General features: G+C 41.5%; 1 long non-coding RNA gene across 1 annotated transcript; it reads left to right on the top strand.

Annotated features, from left to right (window-relative positions):
- The first annotated feature begins 646 nt into the window (after positions 1-646).
- Positions 647-14,889, top strand: LOC142095877 (uncharacterized). Its single transcript, XR_012678025.1, has 3 exons — positions 647-685; positions 1,700-1,772; positions 14,746-14,889. It is a non-coding gene; the product is annotated as an uncharacterized LOC142095877 (long non-coding RNA).
- Positions 14,890-17,044: the final 2,155 nt, after the last annotated feature.

Raw genomic sequence — 17,044 nt, 5'->3', positions numbered from 1 at the left:
CCGGAATGACTGGGAGACTGACGAATTTCTGGGAGTCTGAAGCAACCTTCCGGTATCTAAACTTTACAATAGCAACATGGTGGGGGCGGGGCTTAGGACACAAATCACGTGCCAAATGTGTTACCCGTCGGGCCCCACCCCCTACATGCCAACCTCCCCCTGATCTCAGGAGGAGTCCTTGCCATTGTATGCAATAGAAAAAGGAAAACATATTAGTTTAATGTAATAAACATTAAAAAGATCAATACCTGACTGTGTCTGGGCTTCTAGGTGATGTGACTTTGTAAATGAGGCTTTCTTTTTCTACCATAATTGTGCAGTACATCCTGAAAGGAAAATACATATAAATATAATACTTATTAGGAAGAAAGTAAATACCAGCAGTGTCGGACTGGCCTGGCGGGGTCCCAGGATAATACCCGGTAGGCCCCACTGTTCGATGGCCCTGCCCGCTTTCACTATGGGGCGGGGCCAGAATGTGATCACCAGGACCCCCACGGAGAGGTAAGTGTAGAAGCAGCCTGTGCTGCTGGTAAAACAGAGGAGCTTCCTGCTCAGGCAGGAACTCCTCACTGTCTCCCACAACCCCCTCTGCTATGCTCTGATTGGCTGACACAGTCACTCAGCCAATAAGAGCAGACACGCCCCCTACCCACACTGCCATGGAGGAAGCAAAGCAGGAAAGGTAAGATGTATGTATGTATGTATGTATGTATGTATGAGAGAGAATGTGTGTGTGTGTGTGTGTGTGTGTGTATGATAAATGTATTAGTGTGTGTGTATGTATGTATGTATGTATGCATGCATGTATGTATGTATGTATGTATGTATGAAAGAAAATGTGTGTCAGTGTGTATGATAAATGTATTAGTGTGTATGTATGTCTGTATGTATGAGAGAGAATGTGTGTCAGTGTGTATGATAAATGTATTAGTGTGTGTCAGTGTGTATGATAAATGTATTAGTGTGTGTCTGTGTGTATGATAAATGTATTAGTGTGTGTCTGTGTGTATGAAAAATGTGTGCATGAGAGGAGTGTGAGTCAGTGTGTATGATAAATGTATTAGTGTGTGTGTATGCATCTGTATATGTATGTATATATGTGTGAGGGAGAATGTGTGTCAGTGTGTATGATAAATGTATTAGTGTGTGTGTATGCATCTGTATATGTATGTATATATGTGTGAGGGAGAATGTGTGTCAGTGTGTATGATAAATGTATTAGTGTGTGTCTGTGTGTGGCTGTGTGTATCAGAAATGTGTGTATGAGAGGGGGGTGAGTCAGTATGTATGATAAATGTATTAGTGTGTGTGTCTGTGGGTATGACAAATTCATTTGTGTGTGTGTGTGTGTGTGTGTGTTATGTGTGTGTGGGCAATTATTTTTTCAGATTTGTCTGTTTCATTATGATATCTACACAACTTCCACTATGTATGTAGTGCTCAGGACTTCTATTCTGCCTTCCGAGAGATATGTCACACTTCTTAGAGCAAGCAGTGTACACTTCTGTCGATGGTGTACGCAACAATGCAAGTTTTTTGCTGTAGGGGAGTGGCTTACTGCTTTTCACACTCACACGCACCATTTAAACGTGAGAGCTATTGATTTAACATTGTGACTGGTTGGGTAAGGGGGCTAAAGTGTGACCTCATTGCTAGGCTTTCCATATTTAATGTACATATCCCTTTTTCCAAACAGGACCCCAACATTCCAGGGTCCAGACAGCAACTGAGCTTAAGACATCAGCAGGTAGTGAACGCTGCAAGAACAGGTAAGAGAGAGCAGGACAGTCTGACAATTGTTCTGGTTCTGGTGGGGCAAGACTTTGTACCGATCTAAGGGGTGGGGCCTAGACTATGCACTCTTTATATACACTGCATTCTTTATATACTACACGATGCCGCTAGCCATACCCTTTATGGGCTGACCACTCCTCCTCTAGTGTCTGGTCTCAACTCTATGGTGGCTGGCCACACCCCCTCTGGTGGGCCCCAACATTGCAGTCCCCCTGTGGGCCCTTCCCAGTCCGACACTGAATACAAGTATTGTGATCTGCAGGGAAATTATGCTGTATGTGATACATTTTGTTTTGCCAGGTTTGGACAGAGCTTTGGCTGGCTGGTAGGTGTATGAAAGAAATATACCTTTTTATATTGAGATCCCTTAACTTACACTAAGTTTTTGGAGATATGGAGGCCATATCTCTAGAAGGATAGAAATACATTAGAGACTGTACAAAGAAGGGCAACTAAAATGGTGCATGGTCTACAGCACAAAACTTACCCGGAAAGACTAAAAGATCTTAATATGTACAGTTTGGAGCAGAGAAGGGAAAGGGGGGACATGATAGAAACTTTCAAATATATCAAGGGATTTAACAAGGTGCAGGAGGGAAACATTCTTCAAAGGTAGAGAAGTACTAGAACACGAAGACATGCACTGACACTGGAGGGAAGTAGGTTCAGAGGAAATGTGAGGAAAAACTACTTCACAGAAAGGGTAGGGAATTATTGGAATAGCCTTTTTCATTTCGCCTCCTTGTCGCTGTGTAAGGAATTTCTAGCTTCTTTGTTTGGCACAGTATCTCAAGGTCCGCCTTGGACATTTTACTCTATTTCGACATCCTGTGCGTTCTCCTGGCTGCAGTTATTCCACCCCTGAAAAACTCAGCTCCCCTGAATGGTGCGCGAAAAGCCACCTGCGGTTATCCCACCGCTTGCCACCAAAAATCTGCTAGAAAACAACATCTCAGCACAGCTCGGGGACAGACCCTGCCCAACCACCAGATTCAATATTCACTTTTACCAACAAAACCCCGTCCCCAAAACCCCGAACCATACCCAGTGCAATTTCAAATGACTGAAAGGACACACTGCAAAAACTCTCATCATTGACGGACGTACCCTGCGGGAATGACAGGTGCTGAATAAATTGAAACCTTCCAGCCGCCTTTTTGAGAACCACACCCACCGAGAAACCCACAAAGTCCCAGGAAAGGTGGCACCTGAAAATGACCACACATGCATCCCAACGCAATCTCCTTGTGAAACTTGGCCTCCAGAACCCCCGGGGAACATAAGCACAAATTTTAAATTCTTCATAGCAGAGGTCCATACAGACCCCACAATTGGCAGCCAAAATCCATGCAAAACTCAGCCTCTGATTTGCGCATGTAGATTTTTTTGTGCATCGTTTGTGAGGACACAAACTGTCCACATTAACTGGGGACCCAGATTTCCAAAGCAACGTGGGCGGGGTGGACTTCTATACCCACTCTGTCTATCAGACTCGTCACAGGTCTGGACTGCGTGACCACCCTGCAGTGCAGCCATGTGTGCAAGAATATATACGCTGCCCCTCACAAGCTACAGTAATTATTGAAGGTGTAGCACCGGCCTCCTTTAGGAAAGAGCTACTAGGCCTCCCTTGCCACTGAAGCCTGTTTCCAGAAGTGGGGACCCTCCCCAACTGTCCTGGGAAACCTTCAGCTAAATTTCCACATCCTCCACAAGCATAATGCTGGGGTGAACATCATATTTGGTCTGGAACTCCTCATCAGAGGCCAGCCAAGTGCCGGGCCTGGATGTCATGCAGCATGTGCATGTACTTGAGCATGTCCATCCAGTCCTGGGGCCTGGTTTCAAGGTAGCATGTTGTGAAAAGGTGTGCACCATTCAGTCACTTATGGTAGGTTTTGTAGCTGGCCTCACCACTGCTCCCTCTAGCTAGAGCCTGAGTTTACGACTTTATTGGCCCTCTCAGTAATGACAAACATACTGGGCCTTATAGATCTTGTCCTGCACAGAAGCCTGAACCCCGCTATAGATTGAAGTACTTGCGAAGAGCACCTTCTCAGACCCTGTGATATGCGAGCACCGCCGCACAAGACTGCTGCATGAGGGGTACTTGCACAAAGTCTTCACCAACTTACTGGGGCAGGCCTCGGAACTGGAAGTTGCAGGCAAATTATCGGGTAAGGAAAACCATATCAAGCTCACCCATCTGCACGGAACTACCATGGAAGCCAGATGCTGGACCCTCCACAGCCAACATTGCCACAGCATGACCACTGCGGCTCATCAACCCAGTCACCAACGAACCAGGAACCGTCACTCCGAGAGTCACCGGGCAACCGACCCCCATGCCCAGTGGCAGGCGTCGAAACAGAAGGAGGAGGTGGCCAGGGAGGCAGAAACCATGCCATACCTGTACCAAAGGACTCGTCCAGGGCATTTGCAGGAAACCTAGAGGGGTGGCCCACCCCGGATTATGGGTCTGGAGCAGCCACACTACTCCCCTCCCTGCCATAAATGGTGCACAAACTCAACTGGAGGGAAATTGGTGCCCCGGCAGCTCTGGCACAGCCACGACGAGCAACGGGCAGTTTGACCTGGAGACGGCGGAGGCAAGCTAAGGCTCCCCATCGCAATGGCACAGGCACCAATTAAGGGTGGAGAGGGGATGGAACCGTGGGTGCCATCTTGAAATGGAGCAACAGAAATTGGGCTGGGGGTGAAATGGCTAATAAAAAAAAAACACCATAGAAAGACAAAACAAAGGGGGTGGAAAACAGATAAGAGGGAGAGCAAGGAGAATAATAGTGGCACACAACACACAACAATTTACTGTAAAGTATGTTTATTGGGGCCTAAACTTTAATTTTAAAAAATGATGCTGCTTTTAAATTTCATTTCATAACGATGTTGGCAAAACTACTTACATTTTTCGGCTATTTCTTATATATGGTGCAAGGACATTTTTTATTTTATTATTATTACTATTATTATTGATTTGTAGGACACCACAGTGCTCCACAGTAACTAAAAGTAGAGAAAACAGAACATTCATAAGATAGAGCTATACAAGGCAGACAAAGTAACAAAGTAAATGCTGATCCTCCTAATCTCTCCATGCTTGATATCCTTACCTCTCTCTTCCCCTGTCCCCTTACTAGCTCTACTTGCATTTGATCCCCTCCACTGACAAGTCAGTTTGCCCTGACTAGCGAGTGTGGCTAAGCCTAAGAGTAGAGATTGGGAGAGTAACGAGGGGGGTACATTGATACTTTGATACAATGTCGGTCATACATACCCCAGGGCCGTCTTTCCCATTGGGCACAATGGGAAAGATGTGCGGCGCTCGCAGTGCATGTCGGGCGTGATGACATCCATTGCAGAGCGTGACGGAGGAGGAGACCAGGGAGGGAGCCGAGTCGCCAGCTGACCGCAAGGTAAGTATTTTCTTCTTTTTTTTTTCAGGTTTTTTTTTTTTTGCGCTGCCTCTGACGGGCCCCCTGGGCTGCAGGGCCCATATATATATAATCACTGCTTTGCCCGGGGGCCCAAAATGTTGTTAAGAGGGCCCTGACATACCCCAAGTAGCAAATCAGAGTATTTCTCGCACTCTAGCCAATCAGAGAGAAGCTGTTGTGACTGATCATTTGCATCGTGGCTCCTTTAGGAACAAATTGTGCTTCATCAGTAAGGGCATTTAATTTTAACCTTTGGATAACCATAGAACAAATAAGGAATTTGACGAGCTATAAAGGACACAATGTGGGACTGTGTGAGCCTTTAATTTCAAATAAAAGACTTTTCATTTTGTGTCTGTTTGGAATTTTCTTTACTATAGGTCCCAAGGTTCTGTAAGCCCCAGTGTGCTCTGGCAGCCAGATTTATGCCAGTACTTGTAGTGTCACATATTGAAATACTATATTTTAATATTTTATAATGATTAGCCCAATACTCACCATCCAGGGGTGTTGGGATTAGCCCCAGTAGCATAGGGATGGGCTCCCCTAGGTTGGTGGACACATTTTTTGCAGGTCCAATATCTTTAGGGAACTGTGCTGAACAGACTGAAGCTGAGTCCCATTATTACAGACTGATCCCTCGCTGTGATTCACCCTTTACTAGTGGGACCAGCCAGTCTGCATTAGCTGTAACAAGCCCAGGCTAAGAGCACTGACACTCACTTTGGGGGTGGGATGATGATGATGAGCCGCAAAATATGTCAGTTAAATACTTAAATTGTCCACATCCCCAGGGAGCATGTCACACTTACATGTGCACACCCTTCATATACTGTAGTAGGATGTGCACACCCACAATCCGATTCTTCAGGTAGTCCTGACTCTGACAACCCTTTTTATATATTAAATTAAGGTCCTCACTTGGACTAAGTGGGGCCCCAGATTTGAGGGTGTGGGAGCAGGGGTGTATCCCAGATGTTCCCATATGCATTTGTATATTGAAGGTAAGACCTCTATTTTCACCTGCTTAACAGACACAGCTAAAATTCCACTTCTACCCCCTCTTGATCCATCCAACCTTACTTAATTTCTTTGTAAACACATATGTATGTAAATGAGTCTCACATTCAATTGACTAAACAATATGATTTAAAGAAAATGGTCTGTTAATTGTGTATATTTTGTAATCACATACAATCTTATAATTAGATCCACTACTCTGTTGTTTTATATTATGTGACCACAAATGGTTGCTGGGAAGGGGAAAAAAGTCTGGTATTAACGCACCTTTAAAGGTATGCAAAAAAATGAATCCTGATCAATTTTAATATATACATAGAGGGATAGAGTTATATTTAATATAGACTTATACTTTGCCTTGGCTTGCCTGCTTTTTAGCAATTACCTTAAGTAAAGATTAGTGTCACCAATGGATGCGTGTTGGCTTATCCTATATCATCATCAACATTTATTTAAATAGCGCCAGCAAATTCCGTATTGCATAGGAGGCAGTTAGCAATTCACCAACCAATGTCATTATGGAACACGGATTTGGAACACAGCTATACTGAGATCTAACAGCCACTGCGGACATGATTATTTCCGTGATTACTAGCTCTATACACTCTAGCTAGTAAGGAGTACTTATTAGTTAAATAGACTGCTACTTTCACTGATTTTTATATACATTACAGATCCCAGGCATTTGGTTAAACTACTAGGGAATATTTATATTACTATACCTAGACCTCCTCCCCACTATTCTCAGTGGCAGATTCAGTCATGGTTATATAAGTGGCAGATAATTGAACATTGATTCAGTACATTAATTTGCATATTGATTACTTATTTAAAGCCAGCAATTAGCTGCATATCCCTCACTCTGTTTACATAGGAGTAAGCACCAAGTGCACCTAGTTATTTTATTTAGATTTTGTTTTTAGCATTATATCATTTTATATTTCGCTGCCTTTTAGATTTTTCTTAATAAAAGTTATATTTAAGTGGATGGTTCATGTGATCCTAAAAACAATTTAGGGACATTTAGTGCACCTTGTCAAAGAAACCCTTGTTCTCTTCTCTGTCCTATGTCATATGCGTGTTTTAGGTTGCACCCCAGATATAAGTAAAAATATAGAGAAAATTGTATATACTCTTCTTTTATGAATATTATATCGACTGGGTTATTTATCCCACAGTTGGTGTGTTAGTACAACCCTCTCATTTTTCTAAGTATTAGCAGTCTGTCGGGGAATACCCCTCAGGTGTATTCCTGTTGTGGTGTCTGTTGTCCGGGTTACGATTATCGGGGATATGACTACCACTGTTTAAGTGAAAGACAACCTGCACATATAGCACAAGCAGAGAACATGCATAGTGTATATTTCATTCTTGAACAATTATTCTGTAACAAAATGTTTTACCCGTGTAACTGCTTCTATCGTGATTTGCTGCGACTAGGATAACATAGCTTATTTTGTTTTTGCTACTTAACATAGTTAAAAAAATGTTCCCCCTTAAGCTACTTTCACGTCAATATTTGATGTGACTGTTATCTGCCCAGCAAAGTTAGTAATGTGTTTTGTTTGCAACATAATATAGTATGAGTGTAGTGTAATTATTGGCCGGTGCAATTCAGAGCTGATTGTTACGATACTCTGCTGTTTTAGCGGGTATTTTAATTGTAAAGATTGTTTCTAAATTGTATTATGATAATTAATTAGCTTATTCCTGAGTCTGTTATACCCCATTCACAGAGAGGTATGGACCCAGGAATCATCATTATCTATTTATATAGCGCCACTAATTCTGCAGCGCTGTACAGAGAACTTACTCACATCAGTCCCTGCCCCATTGAAGCTTACAGTCTAAATTCCCTAACATAAACACACACATAGACACTAGGGTCAATTTGATAGCAGCCAATTTACTGACCAGTATGTTTTTGGAGTGTGGGAGGAAACCGGAGCACCCGGAGAAAACCCACGCAAACACAGGGAGAACAAACAAACTCCACACAGATAAGGCCATGGTCAGGAATCGAACTCATGACTCCAGTGCTGTGAGGCAGAAGTGCTAACCACTGAACTACCGTGCTGCCCAACCAAGGTTGTGTGTTGGTATGAATGGGATGACCCAGGTCGTGCGTCCACGGTCCACAACCCTGGTTGTGACCAGGGTTATTTCCAGGTTGGAGATGAATACACTATAGTCTGAAACGTATTCCTAGGTTATTCTAACCGGGTTCTGTTAAAAGCAGCTCATTGGAGCGACTCAACTTGATAATGCTGGGCAGACATGGGTCCAATGTGAAAGGCAGCGACCCAGGATATACCCGGGACCAAAGTCCGATGTGAAGGGTTACAACATGGGTTGAAACCGTGCTCATTATCCCATGTCTGATCCGGGATTTTGGTGAGAAAGGGGTATTACTTACTCCGCTATGACATTAATTATATTAAGGAGCTGGTGCGTATTTATCTTGGTTCAACATGTGTACTCTCGCTACCTTAAATGGTATATAAAATAACTGTGGTTATTCACTTGGTTCTCAGTGTTATTTTGTTTTAATGGTCAGAAATTCGTAAAATATGTAAGTATAGCTAAACTAGAAACCACGATGCAATGACACGTATCATATAGTGAATAGTAGTGATATATAGCACTGTTATCATGTCTTCCTTTATGTATTCTCTAAAAAATGTAATAGCATCACTATCACTAGTCGCTTTTCTTTGTGATATGAGGTTTGACATTCATGGATATGCTACAGTGAAATATTCAGAAGATGTTTGTGTGCACATTCCTTCATAATCAGTTGTCGGACTCGTGTGTCTTCTGAGATTATAGTCTGATTCTCTATCGGCACTATTTAATCAATGCGTGAGCTGTCAGATAAATTATTTTCCTTCTGACTGTAAGTAGTAATATCTTAACTGTTGTCACATTTTGGATAACCACTAAAGTCACAGTGTACTTCTAAACACAGTGTATAGTACAATCAGCTGTGCCATGCCGGTGACAAAATCAGTCAATTCTGTGTACATCTCCCAAATTAAAAATACATTTTGGACAGATTTGCATGCACTCAGGGGCCCGGGATCCCAGAGGAGAGGGACTGCCATTTCGTGATGTAGACAGGAACTAAGTGGGACAGGAGCAGAGGTGATTGATGGCTAAATTCTGCAGAGTGCATACACACTGCAGAATTGGAACGACATTGTTCCATCGTTGAACGAGATTTTCAAATCAGTTTGAAAATCTCCAACAATATGATGTGCTTTGGAACGATAATCATTCATCATTCCATGGTACACACTACTGTGATATCGAGCCAATCAGTCGTTTATCATCTGATTGGCTCGATATTCAGCTGAAAATGCAGTAGTGTGTACCCAGCCTTAGAAAAGAGACAGAAACTGCAGCCAAATCAAATAACATAAAACAATGAAGATTGCTCACACAGTTAGCAAAGATCTCAACAATGATGAACTTTCATGGACAATTTCCAGCACATCTTGAAATTGAACTAGTTTCAAATGGTCTCGCTCTACAGACAAGCAGGTCTTATCTGATTGTAACTCGTAGTCTTGTCTTTATTAGTTTCAGTTTGCTGAATGCTCTTTCATATGCTACTTGCTTCAGCAGGTACTCATATGCCACAGAGAGATTCTCATAAGCGGCTGAATAAAGTTTCTACTTCAGACTCAATCTGTGACAACAGAGAAAGCTGTTTTTACATGATTTGCACTTTGTTTTGTCATCCTCTATATCAGCAGATACACCCCATTCATCGTCATCCCCTCCACCTTCTTCTGGAATTACCTCTTGTCTTCTTGTTTCATCCAAGTGTCCTGTCAGCTTAGGAAAGAGGTTCACAAAACTTATAAGTTCATTAATACCGTGTTTCCCCGATATTAAGACACTGTCTTATTATGTTTTTTGTCAAAAAAAACACCATAGGGCTTATTTTCAGGGTAGGGCTTATTTTAATTAACATTGACAGCAATTTCAATTAAACAAAGGTAAATTATGACCACCAGTCCTGCTTTTATCCCCAGCATGCCCCTCAGTGCTCCTTTTATCCCCATCATGCCCCCTCAGTGCTGCATACCTGTTTTTTTTCTGTGTCCTGCCTCCTGCCTCGCGTCTCAGCTCTCCTCCGCGGCTTTCAACAATGGCACTGGCACGTCAGGGGGAAGGAAGAGGAGTGCGCTCACTGCTGCAGCCTGTGATTGGATGCTGGCGCAAAATCGCGGCATCCATGTCAGGAAAGGTGGGCGGATAGGGTACCAGTGTGTACCGTAGTGGAGCGCAGGGAAAATGGCGCTCGTGATAGGGCTTAATTTCGGGATAGGGCTTATTTTAGCCGTAGGAAGGGAATTTAGGGTAGGGCTTATAAAATGACTAGGTCTTATTATCGGGGAAACACGGTAAGAGACTCTTCATTAACATTGGCCAATCCGAAATCCTTTTTAGAGTGCTGTCTTTAAGAAGTTTTGGATCATTTTGAATATTTTCAAAAAATCTAGAATCCAAATACTGGGTGTCCAGCACCAACTGTTTATTTTATGAAAATGTCTCTGTAAAACTTGCTAAAATTTGGTCACAAATTAGTCTGTAAATTTCCACACGAAATTCTAGTTCATCGATTGGATGTTCATCAATTGAGATCTCACCTGAGATTCATTTCTTTCTGCCAACCCTTCTCACTGGGATCTCGATTACAAACTCCAGGAAATTAAATATTTCACTATTGGCTCTAAGTTTGTTCATTTTTAATGCAAAATGTGTAGCTTTCTTTTTAATATGATCAAAATCTATTTTTTTTAGCTGGTCAATAGTACTCAACCATTTTCCATGCAACTAGAAAGTCAAGACCACTGGTTTGTAAGTATTTTCGAAACTGGTCCAATCACATTAAAAATGGCAAGGAATACACTTGCTGTAAAAATGGTCTTGAACTCGCGGCGCTTTTCATATAATGTTATAGCTTCAGAAGTGGTCCTTGAATCACAATTTCCTAACTGCGAGAAAATAAAACCTCAATTGCATCCAAATACAGTGACTGCTTCTCTCCAAATAACCAGTTACCAGCCTTCTCCTTTGCACTATCTTGTCTGGACAATTTTCTGCAATCCTAAAAGCTTTTCTTGTCCTTGCCTTTTATGAAGTTGTTCGGCCCATATGTTGATACAGTTGTGGGAATCTCCAATAAAGACGCCATGCAATTTAACAGACCAAAGATTTTTTTTGCTTCAAGGACCACACAACAATCAGAAACACATAGATTGAGGATGTGACTATAGCACCAAATGTAAATGGAATCAGGCACTACTTCAGCAATCTGTGCTCGTAAGCCTACATATGAGCTCCTCATACTTGCTGCACTATCAAATGACTCACCAGCAATTTTAAGGTAGTCAAGCCCAAGCTCTTCAAAATGAGCCTTCAATAGTTCATTAAATCATCGGCCTGATGCATCAGTAACCGGGAGAACAGAAATGAGTCGCTCATTGATCTCTTCTTCTTTCACATACCTAGTGATAGCTATTACTTGCTCTACAATTCCTGCATCTTGTGTGAAATCAACTTGAATGCTATATCTCTTTGCAGCAATTTCAGAAATTAATTATTGTCTTGTATGACAAAAAAGTCACGAGACTTCCATGACCAACTGCTCCTGTTTTTCTACTTACTTGCAAACGTATTTTTCTTTTTTCACTCTCATGAATACATTTTTCAAAGCGATTTTTAATGGTACATCGTAATGGGATAACAGTAGAATATTTTCTAAAAATTCCCATGTTTAATCTCACTGTGAGTAAGATTGTAGAGTGATTCATTAGTTCCATGGGCACGAAATGGCAAGCCTTGGTTCCCAAGAAGATTTACCACATCAAATATGCATTTCATGACTTCAATGTTTTGACGTATCTCTTTCTTTCGTCTTCAAGCTTGATCCTTGTTTATTAATGTGTCAATGCTTCTGTTCTTCTTTACATTACAAGTATGCATTAGCAGCCTCACAATGACTTCATGTTTATTTACAGCTTGATAGCAGTTTCTAAAATTTGTACCGCCGCTAACAAACGGTGACACAGCATCTGAACAAGCAATGCATATGCTGCAGAAGACTGATTTTTTATTTTTTTTACCTGAAATGTTAGCCAAGAGCGCTTAACATGGTCTGCATTTTCTTTATACGATAATAGAAATCTGCCTGTTGTCACAATCCATGGTAGTTGGTTGATAAGGGTGCTGTTCAACAAATACAGTTATTTCTGCAATAGAGCTTGATGGAGAAAGCCCATTTGACAGGCTAATAGAATTTACATCCACGTCTAAGTCATGGCTCTCTTCTACTGAGATACCTTCTAACTCAGGAGGGCTCCTACGTTCTTCCTGGGAAGGACTGTGTGGCTGTAGTTGAGAGCTCAGCTGAGAGCAGCTTTCGGTGACAGCCAGGCACCATTGTAGTTAACCAGCACCATACCGCTGCTTCCACTTGAACCACTGTTTACAATGCCTACGTTGCTGGCTTGAGATTCACTCAAACAAAAGATTATTAAATGGTTCAAGTTCAAGAATCTGCGCTAATGTGCATCCTTATAATTAATCAGTACCTAGAGGAGATAAATACATTATTCATTTAAATAACTTTATTTTACTTTAAAAAATAATCTATATAAAAGGTATAATTGATGATAGACTACCTAGCTCACTCTTTCTTCCTTGGTCTCTCCCAGTCCCATAGTTGTCTCCCCATAGTGACAAAAAAGTCTGGGTAAGCTTACCTATTGCTATCTGGTATGATTTAAATAGCCACTTTCCTTACGCTATTTGTATGATGATCTATGCTCACAATGCCCAAAAAAATAATGCAAATTTTTTAACAATAAAAATTAAAAAGATTATATTAAAAAACTGAACATACAATATTTACCATGGGGTTCCTAACTTCTGTTGGAGATGTTTGGTGGGTCTGTGCGGTACTCTGTTCCTTCTGGAACCAGGTCATTGCCATCTCTACCGAGATATCAGGGGACGCAGTGCCAGATAGCCCTTCTTTTTGGCTCCTTAATAAGACAAATATCCCTTTATATTTAAAAAAATGAATTCTGAAATATCTCATCTCAGCTGCCAAAGCAGTAATCCCAGTGCATTGGAGGTCTTCCTCCCCACCAACCATCCGGGAACGGTTCTGGATAGAATTTTATAGGACCAAGGATAATTTCACTCTTTCTACTGCTGAAAATTTGACATTTACCGTATTATGTGGAGCCCCTGGCTTGAGTTCCAGGACTCTGACAATTTCTCATCCTTGAATTCTTCATCTTCCACTTCAATGTAGTCATGCTTCGACTTACTCCACTCATACAAATCCTGGATCTGGACCATGGTTCCTTATGATCCGTCCGTAAACACTAGCACTTTCTAGGGATTATACCCTTTCCTTGTCCTCCCCCTTCTTTCTTTCCTCTCAGATACCCAGGTGGTTATCCCCCCATGTTCCTTTTTTGTGTTTGTGAATTTAGCACGGTTGGTTATTTTGCTCTAGACTTTTAATTTTGAGTGAGATTGAGGCTCCCATGTATATAATTATATGATTGCGACTGTCCAATCATATGGAGAGGGGTTGTACTGGGGGGAGGAGAGGCACCGCATAGGGTTTCAATCTGACACTTTTGCCTATCAGTACTGTGGTTATCTCGGTAATTTGGCGCTACAGGGCTCCCGTAGTCCAGGGGAGGAGCCTTGTACCACTGTTATTGGAGCAGTGCAGGCAGCCTGTGCAGTCCAGCCCAGCCCTCCCCTGCTGGGCACTTAGCACCATTCATCCGGCCCCATGTATCCATGTAAAATTTATTTTTACGGACACAATTTGCAGTTACATTTTTGACACAATTTCGACCTAAACATGACCCCCATAATGACCACACGAGGTCAAATAAAATGGAAAATTAAAGTCGGGATAGACTCGAGGTGACATAGTAAACAGTCAAACTTTGTGTGTTTCTTGAATCTTTTAATTTCCTGAGGTTCCTACGTGTTAATCAGTCACTGGGACCTCTAGGTCCAATTCATACGCACCTATTGTCTGTAGTATGTGAAAGGCAAAATGATCTGCTAATAGACAAACGTCTACTGGATGTGTCTCTAATAATAGTCTGTATCTTTGCTGGTGTGTGTGAGACCTGACTAATTTTCTTATTTTTAACTATTATTTTTAATTATTATTAACTGATATAATCTCTAAAAATGATGCCCATAGTGGTGTTCTAATCTCATGTTGTGACGATTATATATTATTGTTGTTGCCATTAATAATCAGATATGACAATGTATATTGTATGTAACCTTGTAATGTAATCTCAACGTGTGCTTTGCTAAATAACATGAGTCTGAACCTATGCAAGTGTCAATAATCTTTTGACATTAGCCAGAAAGAGATAGATAAGCATCTCTGAGGAGGTTTTTTTTTGGTATGCAGAGGATGTGGACCTGACCAGCCAAAGTCGAACGAACAGAGGTGAGAACTCAGGCCGTGTGAACATTCCAGATCTCATGACATCCCTAGCTCACTTCGAAAGCCCTGTGACATTTGGGAGATCAATTTGTCCTGACAGCTAAACTCCAAAGGGAAGGGGGTGAGAGCTATGTGGAAAAAGGTTTAAAATCTTCTGCTTTAGACATACATTGTGCATTTTCTTGAGGAGGTCTATCAAGACTGAAATCTCCCTTATTTTTTAATTGTGTTCCCTCTCACACGCCAAGTCTTAATTAGTAAGTAGTGACTCCTATTTCCTATTTTAATATCTGACACTTATTTGTGCAACTTATTGTAACTAGGCCTTGGAAACATTTTTCAGATTAAAATACATTTAATCATCATCATCATCATCTTGGGGAATCAATCTAATTGAAGGACTGTCCATCTTTCCTGCCTGCCCCAGGCATACAGATTATTATTTGTAAGCAATACTCTGTACTTTCATCCCATTTGTTTTATAACTGTTTGCAATTTTTTATTTGTATGTCAAATCTTTTTTTTATTATTTTTGTTATCTGTATGCCCTGTACCTTTTGTATATTAAATCTAAAATTTAATAAGTTGCGTCCTTGATACTCTAAAGAATCCATAGCCTTTTTAGAAGAGATCGCTCGACCAGGTTAACCATTGGAATGCCAGTGTGTGATTTGTTGATACATTTGATTAACAAGCTGTGTGTGCTTGTATGTACATTTGTGTAACAGTCTGGAGGTGTGAAGAGTTAACCCTGTGTGTGCTGGTGTGAGTCTTGCTAGTTTGTGGAACTAGAAGCCTGTGTGCCCGTGTGGGACAGTATATTGGGGTCCTATTGCCCGTACCCAATAGGTGGTGGCTGTACCTTGAAGTGTCTGGGGGTGTGAGAGCACTGTGTTTGGGGGCGATTCCGTAGGTCTAGAACCTGTGTGATAGGTGAGAGAGACTGCGGGCTGAAATTGTGTGTGACCTCATACAGCGAACACCCCAAAGTCACGGCAGCTGGGAGCGTGTTCGTGACAAATCTAGCGTATTCTCCATGATTCTTTGTGATCTTACAAAGCCCAGGGAGGCTCATGCTACATATGTATGTGATTTAAGTGTGAAACATTAATAAGTGGTTTTGGTGAGCGTAAGCACACCATAGTAAATCCTTCATTGTGGCAGAAGTGTATTCATCGCTAAGTGACTAAGGTGAAGCCAGTCATGGCCAGCTGTTCAGATTGCTGTATCTGGGACAGGCTGGACATTCGTGACACAGCTGATTGATCATAAAACCCTGTACGATGCGACCACACGTGTTGTGGCCAGGTCCACCCATTGTACTGCCTCTAGTGTTATGATTGGCTATTTTTGCGAGTGGTCTTCTATTGTGCTGTGTCCCCAGGAAATCATATGCCGACAGCATAGGGTATTCTCTGGATACAAGTACTTACCAGGCTGAGCCCTCTATTGCTTCCAAGTTTAGATGGGTTTGGGAAATCTCGGGATGGTATGGTTGTAGGCTATTTACTGATGTAGTAACTGGGTTTGTGCACAATGCATAATGGGAAAAACTGAGTCAAACTGAACTATATCCCCATTTAGTTCAAAGATGTTTGTACGCCAAAGTCAATATTTACACCTCTAGGGCAAAACTAGGGCAGTATGTGGGAGAATAACCTACTCTCCCCGGAGTCCGGGAGACCTACCTGGAATTTGTGAGTCTCCCGTACACTCCGGGAGAGTAGACAAGTGTGAAATATATCATTTTTCAGTAGTTTTCATCTTGCCTGGGAGCAGGAACTCCACCATGTAAGGAATACAGTAAGGGCAAGGAGGATGCATTGACAGGGCTTTAAAAATATGCCAAAATGTATTAGCATTCAAAAAAAGATCTAGACCAATGATTTGCACCGTGAGCTGGCATAACACAGCTGTAGCTATGTAGCAATGAACGCAATGTACATGTCATTGAGATGCACTGCATGCTGGTCTAAGTTACTATTGCAATAGAAAACAACAAGATGGCTGTAACACTAAGGGGATTATAATAACCGTGCAAATAAGCAAAAAAAAAATTGAAAAAATTAAACATATGATAGAAAATAAATAATAAAATGCATTTTACAATATTAGGATTCATCAATATGTATAAGCACTGGCAATCATAACATAACCTGTAATAACAGAGGTTCCTCCATCAACTCATAAATCAAATTTCATGAACTAAACAAACAAACTAAAAAACAACAAAATATATAAGAAGAAAAAATGAAGCCCGATT

This window comes from Mixophyes fleayi, chromosome 1, assembly GCF_038048845.1.
Source record: "Mixophyes fleayi isolate aMixFle1 chromosome 1, aMixFle1.hap1, whole genome shotgun sequence".
NCBI classification, from domain to species: domain Eukaryota; kingdom Metazoa; phylum Chordata; class Amphibia; order Anura; family Limnodynastidae; genus Mixophyes; species Mixophyes fleayi.
The sequence above is the reverse complement of the archived record's forward strand: the minus strand, read 5'-3'. Positions and strand labels throughout refer to the sequence as shown.